The sequence below is a fragment of the Epinephelus lanceolatus genome, chromosome 2 (assembly GCF_041903045.1).
Source record: "Epinephelus lanceolatus isolate andai-2023 chromosome 2, ASM4190304v1, whole genome shotgun sequence".
Lineage (NCBI taxonomy): Eukaryota > Metazoa > Chordata > Actinopteri > Perciformes > Serranidae > Epinephelus > Epinephelus lanceolatus.
The window spans coordinates 43,799,757-43,814,776 of record NC_135735.1 but is presented as its reverse complement, the minus strand read 5'-3'; positions in this window follow the sequence as shown (position 1 = coordinate 43,814,776).

Below are 15,020 nucleotides of genomic sequence, written 5' to 3'. Positions count from 1 at the left end.
ACTTATTTATTAATTCACTTCATTTTATTCACCCGCTCTCTTGATCAATAAGTAATTAATTTCCCTGGCTGAGGGAAAACAGGCCCTATAATGTCGCTAATGTCGCTCCAGCCTCTGACTTTCCTTTTTTTTGTTTGAAAACTTCAAATTTAAATTAGAGAGCGTGAGAGGAAAGGCGATAAATAGATGTCTCTTGCCTCGATTTCTCTTAGCAGGGAATGAGTGTTTCTTTGGCTCTGTTCTTCCTTACTGATAGCGGACAACATCTCATGATAATATTACATTTGTTTTGTTGGAGGGGAGCCAAGGACGGAGGAGTGGGAGAGCAACTTTGAATTGAGTTACTGTACAGTTAAGTTACTCTTAAGGTAGAGTCTTTTTTTTCCTTTACTCACTTACTTTCAGCTTCTTTCTCTTTCATGGACACACTGCCTTCTTAGCAAAGTCAACTAAACACATTTAACTTCAAGTAAAGATTATTCAATTTTATTTAAGAATCCAATTTTAGATTTTAAAGCATTGCTGCAATACATTCGACCAGGAAATACTTGCTTTAGTGTTTTATGCCTTTTTCTGATGTAAAACTTGAAAATGATTTCAAACACCTGAATCATCTTGAGATGTGCCAGATTCATTGAGATTATACAGGGCAGTCTCTTACAGAAGGAGGAGGGGTCATCAGCTAACACTTAGCACAACTGAGGTGACAGAAGACGCCTCTTTGAGCGCAAAACAATGCAAAATGCCCAAGAGCAATAACAAGTTCCCAGGTTTGAAACTGATTATAGACATTTTTAAAAATCAGACTTATCACCCTTGAGACCCAGCAATTCATATTTGTCCTCTGTTGGGGACATGGCACCGAGGCCTTTGTTTTAAACATCATACATGCAGTCTATTCGAATCTTGATGTACTGTTTAAAGCACATCCTGGGCTTTCAAGTGATGTGACCAACAGAACACATCTTCTTTCTTTTCAAAATGGGTTGAGCTGCAGCAAACATATTGTCTGACAGTAAGATGGATAAGTGATGAAATTTACAGACAGTTTTTATGTTCTTCATAATGATGTTGTTTTTTATTTATGAGAGTCTTAACTAGGGTATGTTACGTTAGGTTTTTAGAAGGGCATGTTAATTTAAAGCCTTTCAAAATACACATTTTTTCAGGAAACAGAGAACAAAGAGAAGCAGGAAAGATTTTGTTGAAAATGACTGAGGAAGAGTCCGACAGATTATTTGGCTTGTGTACATGCACACTATGTATAACCAGTTGAAAGTATGCACAATACATTTAATATTACATTTTTAAAGATGAATTTGAATTTTTTTTTTTTTTTTTGGAAAAGACTGCTCCGATGTCCACTAAAAGGGACAAGTTGTAAAACATAAATAATTCTTTAAAAAAAAAAAAAAAAAGTAATTACTTATATTATGTTGAAAAAAAAACTCTAAAAATAAAAATATAAAATATTAAAATCTTTTTTATTTGTGTGTCAATAGGTTGAGGCCCCTATTGGTTGCTCTTTTTTCTTTTTTTAACTCTTCCATGTCATGTTGATAGCTGATGTGAATAAGAACAAGCATAGCATGGGGGACCATTTTCCTGTATTGTTTTTATGATACAGTTTATTACAATCAGGTACGTTACTGAAGGTTAAGCAATGTTCTCAGGTTGACTTGAAGGATAAGGCCAAGTTTGTTCTTATTATTGTGAAAAAAAGACAAAAAAACAAAAAGAATCAAACTGTGGCGCTCAGCTCCAAGCCCACCGATTCCTATTGAAGACTTAGATCTTTCAAATGGCTTTAATTCAAAAGGCTCAGCAATTGTAGTTTGGGGCATTGTAGTTTTTAGTAATCTTTACTCAAACAAGAGTCTTGGGGAAAAGACTGATACACATTTGGAAGTAGGTATTTCCAGCAGAAGAGTGTATTTGGGATTGACTCCAAATAAGCTACAGTGTTCATGGTAATGAAGGGACTTGCCATTAAATGTGGCTCATTTATGTGCTTTAGATAGTTATTGGACACCAGTGGATCTCTGTGGCACAGAGTATTAAGGTATATCAGGGTATGGAAACACACAAAAAGTTCATTGTTGCTTTTGGTCTTCTTACAGGATTGGTTGACATGACAAAAAAACAATAATTTTAATTTTGTTTAGTTTACCACTGTGTAATTACACTTACAGTGACCTGAACAAGATCTCACAGCACCAAGAAAACATTTCTAAACTCAAATAGCAACACCACCATTCACGGCAAGTAAACCTTAGCAAACACACTGGCACTTCTCGCAGCAATCACCTCCACTCCACCGCAGCTCCACAGAGCCTGCTCTCCTCCAATTCCTCCGTAATAACATGATTCATATATTTGATATGGCCCAGATAGATCATGAAGACGCATTATTCCCAATTCCTCAGGTGAAAGCATTATTATGCTATGTTGTTGTTGCTGTTGTTGTTAGTGCTGGTGTTTTGGTGTAGAGGTCACACTATTTTTCTTTTCCAGGTGAACCGTGGCTGTAAGATTGGCCGGGGCAACAGAAAGAGAAATCACACCAGAGAGGAAGGGAAATCGGATCAGCGAGCACAATAAAGCAGCAACTCCAAAGAAAATGACCTGGGAAGCAAGCCACATGCCCACCTCTCAGAGGGTGTGTGTGTGTGTGTGTGTGTGTTAGTGGAATATATTTTTAGGGGAAGAAGGACTGCGATACATATAACTACAGGCTGTCGTTTTGTTTGCTCACTCCCGTGGCAAAATGGAGGACATACATCGTCTCTTATTGCCTAAAAATAAAAAAAGAAAAGAGCAGAAAAAAAGGGGGGCCCACAATGCAATTCCAGTTGCCCTTGGGTGTGGCATGGCGCTGGTCACTCAGGGAGTGTGCTGCAGGAGTCACATGGCTCAGATGGATCGCATCAATTTGCCACAAAAACACCCCTACACCTCTCTCTCTTTCCCCTTCCCTCCTTCATATATTCTTCCTTCTTCTTCCCTCTTTCTCTACCTTCTCTCAGCCCCTCAGTCCATCATCACATAATATAGGAGAAGAACAAAATCCACAGCCTGACCTCTCTCGTCATCCCCGCTTTCTCACTTTTTCTCCCTCGGCTACTCTCTTCATCTACTCTGCACATTTTCCTTTCGCCTCTCTCATCCTTTTCTTTGTAACATGTCCTCCTTTTTCTGTCAGTCTCCCTTTTTTTACTGTCTTATTCTCTTCCGTATTCACCATCTCTCTCTGCTTAACAACATTTACATTTGCAGTAATAATAAAATCTATTACCTGATCTGTCCCTCAGTTTTTCCACCTCATGTTTCTCTAAATTTTATCTCACTTCATGTCCTTCAGTTTTGTGTACTCCAAATGTCTATCGCTGGTATGTTAAAAAAAGAAACTCATGTTAGCACAAGACATTACCCAAGGTTAACATTTTAAACAGATGAGTGATATTGATGAAACTAAAAAATCACTACTATTAGTGTTATCAACAATAATATAAAAACACTCAATAACAATTTGGTTCAATTCAAATTATTTCTGTATGTTTCTGTCACTCTCTGCTGCACAGCTGCCACTGACCAGAAGGTCACTACTGCCACCCTGTGGCCATATTTGGAATAGCATAAGGGAAGTACATAGTGTAAAACTGAGGAAGATGCAGATGTTGAGTAGAGGAGGAAATTTGCACCAAAAGATGAATAAAGATTCTATGTTGTGATGATGAGTGTTTCAGATTAGTTAAAAGACTTATTTACAGGGCTGGGAGCTGCATTTCCTGATGTGGCCAACCTGGTGTGACTATTACATTGCATAACTAGTAAACTTTACATCCCTGCGTATTACCCAAACAACAAGCCAACATAACAGAGTTTTTCTTCATATATAAACTGGGTAAGTTTTGTAAAAAGTGAAGAGAACTGTGTGAAAGAAATAACGACATCATTGTATTTGTAGTTTTGCTGTACAGTTGTTAGCAATGCATCTGAACAGTGGGGTTAAGTATAATAGATGGAACATTTGCAATCTCTGCTCAACTTCTTGCAATTTTAACTGGAAATGTTTTCTAAATCAAATACTTACTTTTCATTATGGTGTCATGTGAACACAACAGTTTTGTTTTGAGATATTTCTCTTTATTTATTCATTTAAAATGGGCAGGGTTCTGCTGCCGACTTATTTCTGTGCACCGATTTAGAATTTGGCCAATGTCAAATCTAACAGCCTCACACCTACAGTCCTGACAAAGTAGATTTGTGTATGCGAAGATCTTTAATTTTTTGACCTTTCAGTTTGACTGATGCTCAGAAATAAACATTTAATGTCATAGAGAAATTCTTGAGATTTCAGCGTCTTTATGTAGCACTAAATGTTTATGTATCTTGAGATTACATCCAAGCCTTTGAATACAGATGAACGATGTTTTGTCTGGCATTGGGGCAGCTTTGTGAAGTGAGGAAACGACTCTGAAGATGTCGAAATGGGGCTTGCAAACTACAAATATATAACAGAAAGTCCCTGTTTACAAAAATGGAGGCATAGAGCTTGAGAGATGTGGCAGGGAGGGGTGAGAGTAACAAGGTTGTAATGGAAATGTTAGTGAGATGCAATATGGGAAGCGTAGGAATGTTTTTGGCACTTCACCCATACAGGGGACTGAAATTAGGATATCTCTAACTTTATAGAAGTGATAAATCTCTGTGTAATTCAAAGATTTATTGACAAATGACAACTTTGAAAAATCTTACTCAGGGTCCACTTACTAGCTTTTTCCATAACTTTCACAGTCTTCTTCAGCAGCTGGAGTTTGGTCAGATGGTCATAGGGATAGCTCAGCTGTCATCATGTGACCTTGGTATGGAACGTAACAGTGCCTTGTATTGAACTGAGCAAATTCTCTGCAGAAGAAGACTGAGAGATGCAGTTAAAAGCTTAAGAAAGCAAGTAAGTGTACCTTAAGTTACAGTTTTTGGGTTGTTAAATTCCTCTCATTTTGCTTTGTGCTGGGACCCATGAGCCACTGAGACACATATCTCCTTCAAGTGATGTGTCCAATGCAAACACATGTTAATACAGGCTAACTAAACCCTCAACTACACTACACTACTTTTCCCTCTCCACATTTCTGATTACAGGCTCTACAGTGTGTCCTCTCTTTCCCTTGTTCACATTCAATCAATCCCTACTCAGCCCTGCAGTTGGGAAAAAAATAATAAACCCTGAAATAATAGCTTAAACTGAAGTATTACTTTAATACTTCAATAGAAATAACCTGGTTCCAACATTTTGAAAGGAGCAGGCTCAGATGCCTGAGGCTACACTGTAATGTGTGAGTGAAAGTATATGGGCTGTCACTTCAGATTAGAGAACAGCCTCAGTGTGCCTTTGACGGAGAGGCAACAGGGGTAATAGAAGGTGGAAGGAATTACAGTTCATAAAAATCACATATGAATGGACATAGCCAACAATGAAAGATGTCATTTTCAGCACAGGCTTGTTTTACACCAATTGGGCCTGAATTACACTGTGTGTGTGTGTGTGTGTGTGTGTGTGTGTGTGTGGGCGCGCACGCGCGTGCGTGCGTGGTAGTCAGAGGTTTTGTGTTTCACATCTGCACATCTGCATTACTTTTATTGCAAATTATTTGACAATTGACATTCACAAATCATTAACTTTGAATTATACAGCTCTAACTTTCTTTCTTTTCTTTTTTTTTTTTTTTTTTTACAGTTTTTAGATTCTGATCATCAAATATTTGACAGTCAATCTAAAACAGTCATTGAAACCCTTGTTACATTTTTTGTTTGAATTCGGACCTTTGGGGTCTTTTCCCTCCTGTCAGCTGTCTTTCCAAGTGGTCACATGGTCTTTCCCTTGTTGTCAGCTGCCCTATTCACAGCAGTCACTAGCTGGGCAGAAGTAGAGGGAGATGTGGCTCATGACACACTTTGTTTTGGTCTACAGGCAGTGCACAACAGTAAACCTAGCGGTGAAATGATTTTGCTTTTTGCCCCTTTAAAGTTATGTAATTAACGTAAAGTTAGATTTAGGAAGAGAATCATGGTTGGGCACCTTAGGTTAAGGCAAGTAAAATTACTGTGGTTAGGTCCTGGAAAAGTGTGTGTGTTGTCCCGTCTACTTTAACCATTTTTTTTTTACAGTCGGCTGTCATTTGTCAACTCTGCAGAAACAGTTTCCACAGTGTCTTTGTTTGTCATAGTGCAATGAGCTCATATTTTAGGGTGACCATATTTTGATTTCCAAAAAAGAGGACACTCGGCCAGGCCACGAGGTAGCCTACTTAAATGATACCCGCAGTTTACTCAAGATGCCTTATAATTTTAATATATTTAAAGTTTATATGTATATTACAAAATAATATCTCTCAAAGACAGAAATTCAGATAGCCCCCTATAGACAGGGGACAAATACACACACTAGAGTGTGGCTACCCGATCCGAGCCCGACGGTCCCTACGGTCCCGACAGTAGGCCTACCCGACGGGTCGGGCCGGGTTCAGTCAAAAATGTATAAATTGTATTCGGGCTTGGGTCGGATTCGGTCAGCTTTCAGTGAAAATGTAGTGTAAAAATAAATAAAATCCTATTGTCTGTCCTGTTTATTGCTTGGGCACTGTTATTTACGTGACAACACCTGAACAGAACACACACAGACACACATTGGCTGTTTGTTTCTACCTCTCCCCTCTGGAAGCCTCGGACATCCCGCCGCCCGCCTCCGCCTTGATTAAACGCTGAAAATAAAACAAGAGGGAGACAGGTGTTTCCTATTTTATCTTATTTTATTATATTTCTCCCTCTCCTCTCGCTAGAAGCGTCGGACCTCCCGCCGCCTGCTCCGGTCTCAAACACGGAGGTCTCCCTCTCCGCTGAGCACGCCCGGCCTGTTAAATAGCCTGTAACCATAACAACTGTGTGACACAAACTCAGTGCTTTAGTAATTAAATAATGTCGGGCTCGGTTTGGTATCGGACATAACAAGACAGAATGACTGTCGGGTTCAGAAAGGAAAACCGGACATTATCATCAATTTATAAACGCCATCGGAAGCCCCGGACAGGACGTGAAAAGTGGACATGTCCGGGCACTTTTCCAAAGTGCTTTTAATTTCACAACTTGTTGAGACATATCATTTAAATAAGAGTAAAGCTTACATTTCTTATGGTAAAGAAAAAGTGAAAGCATTGATTTACAAAAATGCTACAGAAAACAAGCCTGTTAGATAAGTAAGAAATAAAAATACATTTGTTATGTATCAACAGTTCATGAAACATGAAAGAAAATGGTTGTTCATATCAGTATTTTTGTAACATTGTTTTTAGTGCAGTGTGGTGAAGGGTCATAGTGAAATGCTAAGATATGGCATGATTCCTTCCTGCTACAGCACTGCATTGTGGATCAGGTGGAAATAGGTCGACCTACAGAATCAATGACCTTTTATCATACTGTGGTTAATGTGTATGAGACCAGGGTTAATGATTAGCTACTGTAAATGAGAACTCATCTTTGCTTCCTTTTGGCTTCTTGTGCTGTCTTAAAGCTACAGTGTGTAGGAATTTCTCCCATCTAACGTTGAAATCATATATTGCATTCAAACGGATAGTGCACTCTGGCGCCTCACTGTTTCAAACGCATATTGCAACAACTGTAGCCGCTGTGTACCAAAAAGCTATGATAACATTGATGAAACCATGTCATCCGATACTACATGGAGTATTCATTCAGGCTCCTACACAGACACACGTGACGCGAGTTGACAAACCCCCTCCTCACCATGCTGGCTGTGTTTACAACGTAGGACTGTTGGGGCGGATGTAAATTGAAACAAACCAATCACGTCTTGTCCTTTGACAACTGACAAGTTGCTCAGCCTCACACACCTCATCCCTCTCCTTGCATTACTGCGCCGCTAACAGCTGTTAGCCGCTGTTAGCGGCCAGCGCCACTACTACCCCAGAACTACTGCAGCATAACAAAGTCCCACTCTTTGAGCATAATGCAGGATCATGCATATGCTGCATCACAGGTGACGGAATCCTTGTTGCCAAAGCGCGAAAGGGGAATCAAAAAGGCAACGTGACTGGCAAATTCAAAAAACGAGGGTCAACATCGGGGTAGCCTTTCCCAGGTGGAGAGAGCTGCTGAAGGAGAAAGGTAATGCAATCACAGGCCAGTGCCGCTGTTAGCCACTTTTAGCCACTGTTAGCAACGCCGCTAACAGCTAATAGCGGCGCTTTGATGTGAGGAGAGGGCTGAGGTGTGTGAGGTTGAGCCAGATGTTGCTGTTAGCTGTTAGCCGCTGTTAGCAACTGGCCGCTGCAGTAGTGCCGGGGCTTCTGCTCCTCTCCTTCAGCTTCTCAGTCACGCAGCACTGGCCTGGCTCTGTATGTCCCTTGCTGGCGGATGTATTCTCAAGATGGCAGACATTATGGAGCCCCCCAGAGGACTTACCCGCACAATGTACAAAGAAATCTGAAATTTATTATTGGTGGAGGTAATAGTACACCAATGATGACATATTTATGAATGCAGACATCATTTTTTGCCAATAAACAACTGAAAATGTTAAACAATGTCCCTTTAACATATTGCCCTAATCTACACAAGAGAATATGTCTTTCTCTCCAGTTACATACAATAAAGTTATTTTCACAAAATAGAGATGTTGTTTTCCAGCCAAATCAACCCGGTCTCACTCTGAAGTCATCGAAATCTTGGGCAGGGACTTGCAGCGTGTAGTCTCGCTCACCAGACCTTTCTCAAGAAAAGAAAGGTCTGTCTGGGTCGACTCTCACTTTAAGATTGGAGAAAAAAACACCCTGGCTGCTTGTATTTCTTTCAGCCAATCACAATCGTTCTTGGCGGTGCCACAGCAACGGTGCGCTTGCAAAAATATTGCCGGGGGGGAAACAGGTTTTGGTGTAACACGCCCACTAAAATATCGCCTACAGAATGCGAACCATGGCAGAAAAATGGCTACACCCCCGCAAGATCAAACACCGCAAAAGTTAGTAAAGGACACGTTGAAAACTACAACCGGAGGTGGTAGGGCGGGACTTTCAGCAGGTGGCTCGTTCTGCCCAATGAGAGGCTGATCTTTGCAGCGAACTTCCACCCACTCAGACTATGCAGCGTGAGACACTGACGAAAACAGCCATCCTTTAACATCAGCAAGGTCACTGTTATAGTTTAACAGTGCTCGGCGGCATCAGGGGGAAACGCAGCAGGACATGAATGAAAGTGAAGGTGGCAAAAGTCTGAATAGGGCAGATGGAAGTGGTGGTGGATGGGTCCAGCAGACACCTACTTACACCTGGGAGAGCGATGTTCATGTCCCTTAAGATCATAACTCCAAACACTGTTCTTTTTTTCCTAAACCTAACCACGTGTTTTCGTTGCCTATTCCCATGTGTTAGTTGTTGGAGGAAAAAAAAATTCAATTCATCAAACATCAAAATACAGAGAGTGTCGTACCGACATTGTGTGTTTATCTTGAAAGAGTAAAAAAAGGCAAGCAAAACAAATTGCCAGGTTAAAGGATATTTATTTAAACCCTTACTGACAAAAAAGTTAACCAATCTAAATCAGCAAAACTGGGTCAGCTGATCACCAGAGCACAGGTGCATGCTCATGTGCCTGCCACAACCACATCAACACAGACTGAGGCCCTTTCACAGCCCCTTTCCAGGAGATATGGAGGTTTTGCTGGATGACTCTACTGAACACACCAACTACATGTCATCTCATCATACTGGACAATGCCTTGACTCAGAACTGGTTGGACCTGAACCATGCAAATGCAGCCTCCACACCACAGACATCAACAAGCACACCCACAAGACACCTCAACACACCTAGAAAGATGCTTGGCTGGAGTAAAAGAAGTGGCTGATTGTGGGTGACTCCAATGTATCCAGAAACCCACCTTTCAAAGTACCAGATCTATAAACTGACAGATTCCCAAGGGCAACCTTTAGAGATCCTGAAGCCACATTGGCCAAGGGATTCCTCCACCACAGTGAAAAAAGTGATTCTGTCTTTTGGCCTAAATAACAGAGCTCAGACGACTAAAGGAACTACCATCAAACAACTACAGAGACCAAAGACAGCAGCAAAATTCATGTTTCCTCACGCAAAATCAGGATACCTGAGAAAACTTTTCCAGGTCTCTCCCTTACAGGGAACAGACTAACATGCTACACCTCAACCAATACATCACAAACAACTGTGAGTACATACCTGAACTGTTAAAAAAGCCTTCAGAGCAGAAGAGGACCATGTAAACTGGTCAGGTCTTACAGCACTGTGAATGTAATAATATTGGTTTGAGGATGTAAACCAGATGTTCCCAAAAGCCTGCCTGTACAGAACAGAATAAAAATGTGACTGTGTTGTCACAAAATACTTCATTTGTCTCAATTTGGTCTACCTAACAATGATTTGAATTTTATTCCCACTGAAGGTTATAATAAAGACATGATGGAACAAAGTATGTGGATGTGATAATCAACAGCATAATAGGAGATTAAAATAAGCATCTTATTACCAATATAAAGATGATTCAAAACCCTCGTCATTCACTCCCACATCAGATTAAATTCCTCTAATGGCAAACTATCGGTTGAGGTTATTTGTAAGTTTGCCATTTTACGCTGTAACACCACCCATGTAATTTATCTGCTGTTCAACAAATACTAAAGGCCTAAAGGTCGAACATCTCAAAAGAAAATAAAAAACTGAGACTCTAAAATGTATTGGAATTGAAAATGTGTGGCTCAACCACAGAACCACAGGGGTGGTCTGAAAAAAAGGAGTGACATTGGATTTATAACAACAACAACTAGTTACCTCCACCAATGAGGTTATGTTTTTGCTGGCGTTTGTCTGTTTGTTTGTTTGTTTGCAAAATAACTCAAAAAGTTCTGAACGGATATTGGTGAAATTTTCAGGAAAGGTTGATAATGTCACAAGGAAAAGACGATAAAATTTTAGTGGTGATCGGTTGAAGCGAAGGGGATGAAATAATAAAATGGCGGGAAATCTGAGCTGCTTGACGGAGGTCTGCGCTCTCCGAGTGCTCTAGTTTAGTTTAGTTTAGTTTAGTTTAGTTCAGTTTAGTTTTATTTGCACATAATGTTAAAAACAGACAGTATAAAATTTACAAGACTAAAAAAGAAATGTGCCGGAGAGATTAGAAGCCACTAAAGGCATTTCAAAGAACCTCCCCTCAATTAAATCATACAATAAGGATAAGAAAGATAAAAAAAACCTTTATCTTGCTGGCATGAACGAGGAAAATAGCATGTTTCTTTCTTTGTAAACCTGGTGAATCTTAATAATCATTTTTTCCAGTTTCTATTTTAGTAAAAGTTTTTTGTTGTTGTTGTTTGTTTGTTTGTAGGTTACTGTAATATTATGTTTGCAGGGAATTTTATAAAATTATTCAGAACTATGTTCCACTGAATATCACATGTGGTTTGAATACAACTGAAACATCTTTTGGGTGATACAATTTTCTTTTCCTTGTTCCCACGTTGTTGTTTTTTGTTTGCCAAATACTGGTTTGGTTTGTTGTATGAATTGTGTGAAACCTGAGGTCCACAGTGATAACCATTGCTGTTTTATAAATATGTTTTTTTATTTCTGATTGATAGGTGTTTAGAGTTTCAATATACAGCAATTGAAAGTACATTTACAGTTTATATAGTAATAATGATATTGGGGAGGGCATAGAAACCATAAAATAAACCTATTGGAAATGATTTTGACCAGTTACGATTTTCAATTTAATAGAGAGTTTTTTCTGCAAATCAAATGTACAGCTATGGGCAAGAAATTTGCCTCTGCATATGCTAACATTTGTCATGCCTGGATGGGAAACCTCTGCGGTGGGAGCATGCACAAAGAAGCCTGTACATTATTATAGCTTTCAGGATGATATCTGGTGTGTTTGGACGCATTCATGGGAGATTTTGATACATTCTGAACAACCATAATGCCTCCATCAAGCTTAAATCAACCACCACCTGACTTCTATGGATATTTTGGACACCACCACATTTAAAAGTACAAATATCCATGACACCCACAGATGGGATATTTAAGGATTTTTCAAGGAGACAGACACTCGTGCTCTGCTCCACAAAACATGTTACCACACTGAGCACTCTTATTCTGGGCTGGTTAAATCACAAGTGTTAGGATACCATGGGATTCAAAGAAAGATTTACAGGCCACTAGGGTGTTGTTTTTGTGTTTGACCACTAGAGGGTACTCCAGGTCTCTCCTTAGAAAATGCTTCAAATCCTTTCCGCAGACCAGACCTGTGTTGTACATGAACATTTATTAGAAGTACACACTTTACATCAGCAGTGACACTTGTCTGAATGATTAAAACTGAATTAAATAATTTCACAAGAGTACCAGTGTGTTGCAGGGCCACTGAGTCACTGCAGATTTCAGAGAAAATAGAAATCTGCAAGATGACCCGGTCACAGCTAAAGTCAAACTTCTCTCAAACCCAAAATATGAGGGTCATGGAGAACTTCATTTGAGCTACAGCTCTAAAAATTGTGTCTATCTAATAATAAGTAAACAGTGTGGTTTACAATATGTGGGCTAAACCGGCTACACTGTTTTAGCTAGAATTTTCTAAACACAGATATAGTATTTTTAAATATGACAGATACACACACAGTACATAATTTTTAGGAACATAAATACTTTACATCCTAGTTTGGAATAGTAATGGACTGTGCATTCAAATTGCAATATTACTCAAATTCTTGATTTCCTAAACTTAAGTATGAACAAAAGAAAGATGAGAAAACTGATGCAGACATAGATTAGTACCTGCAATTGAAAGAATGACAATTCCTGAGGAGCCAGCTCTGTTGCTTTTCAGATCTCAACGTCAGAAGACTCAGTGACAGTGGATTGTGGTCAGACCTGTAGAATGAGTTCAACACCATTATGTGGTCACCATACTGGAAATGGTTGACTGAAGTACCAAGCACCACCCATTAGCTGGAGCAAACTCTTCTCATTTTACAGCTAAAGAGTACACTAAAATATGTTTCTGAAAACATTAGGCAATGCAGTTACAGAGTCTTGATTCACAGTAGATCAGTAAGGCCACTGGAAGCACTCCGAGGCAATCGAGTAAACAGGCAAATATGATTTTGTTTCAGAGAAGATGATCATTTTTTTGAGTAACACAATACAGCTTCTAATGGTTAAAGATTATTACAGATAGGCTACATAACTGATTGTTATACAGATAATTACTTACTCAGTAACTGGTGAATTAATATCACATCTGGTTGGGATATGACAAAAACTAAATATTGTTCATAAGTGTACAAACTCTCTAACCCATTATGCATTTTTTTGCCAGTCGAAGTCAAACATGAAGACAACACATACCTTGACATAGCCTCCTGCTCCTTTGAGATTCTTCAGAATTCATTGATTCCCCTCTGTACTCCACCACAAAGTCTTTTAAATATGGGCTTTGGAAAACATGCTTTGACCAGTGCACACAGACACATATACAGTCCTACAGTTACACTGCTGAAAGCTTTACAGTTATGTTTTCATGCATCCCTAGAAGCCACATAGGTAGGGACTATTCCTTTTTCTAACATCAGTAATCAAATGACAAGATGTCACTAAGAAATAGTGAAAACTCAAAAAAAGTAAAAATAATTAAATAAATAAAATAATACACTACCTTTGGTTTGATTTGTGCTTCCTCTTGATACACTGACTGCATTTAGAAAAGGATTCAGCCTTTCTTTAGGCACAAAGACAATTAGCCATCTTCTTGAGGATAGGAGAAAAAAATGCACAATGTATTCTCAGGAAGACCTGAGCTCTGATAGAACTGCAAAACATTGAATCACACTCAAATGAAGACACACACCCCATAGCTTTAAAAGAGTTTATCTATTCCTCTTCCACGTCGGCTATCTTGTTCAGGGATGTGATAGCATGTTGGTATCCCAAAGGGACAGGAGGTTACCTTTGTCTTTTTGCAGCCATTGATAATCCTGTTACCCAATATAATACAGTTTTAATTTGCCCTCAACATAGTGACTTCATCACACGCCATTCTGTTTTTTGTGTTAACCTTAATATTTATTTACGGTGTTTCATATCATTGGCCCATAAATATTTACCCATATCTCATAATTATCAGACTTTGATCCTCTGCCTGACCCTCCCTGCGTCCAAGGCTATTCATTTATTTTAAAAGGTCTGGGCTATTTAATTGTTCTATATCATCACACTATTATTAATATAAGCAGGGGATTTTAATACAAAGTGCTAACCACTGTATGTGAATGCATGAATGGGTCAGATCTGCAGCACTGGATCTGAAATTAACTGTAATAAACTGGAGCTTCTGTGCTTTGATTACCTGCAGTGAAACAACATGACCCTCATCCATTTAAAATACCTAGTAGCTCCTCTGAGGTCTACACAGAGAGTGATTTTGTAAAGTACTTTATTACTTCCAAATGAAAATAAATAATAATATGTAATACATTACATTTTGAGAGTAACTTCTCCAACACTGGCAACTACATAGTCTGATAAATCTTTATAATGATTTTAACATCAAAATGCATAAAACAAAACCAGATCAAAACTACAGACTGACCTTACCTAAGACATTTTTTTTACAAAACCCATCAAAGTCCTGATCATTTTTGATAGGTACCTTAACTAGCTGAACAAAACTAACTCACTCGTAATGATTTAAAACTGTGGTCATAATTTAGGGCATACAGGTCTGGTACATTTTTCTCTTATTAACTTTGTATTTGCAATGACGAAATTGGTCACTTTATTTGTAAAATGTCACTCAAACGCCCTGAAAGCACCGACAAGTCGCTCGAAAATGTGAAGAAGTGTTTTACGAGCAGCATTTGAAAGTAGCATCAGACAACCTGTCAATCATTGCTCCGCGTTGGTCACCTGACCCA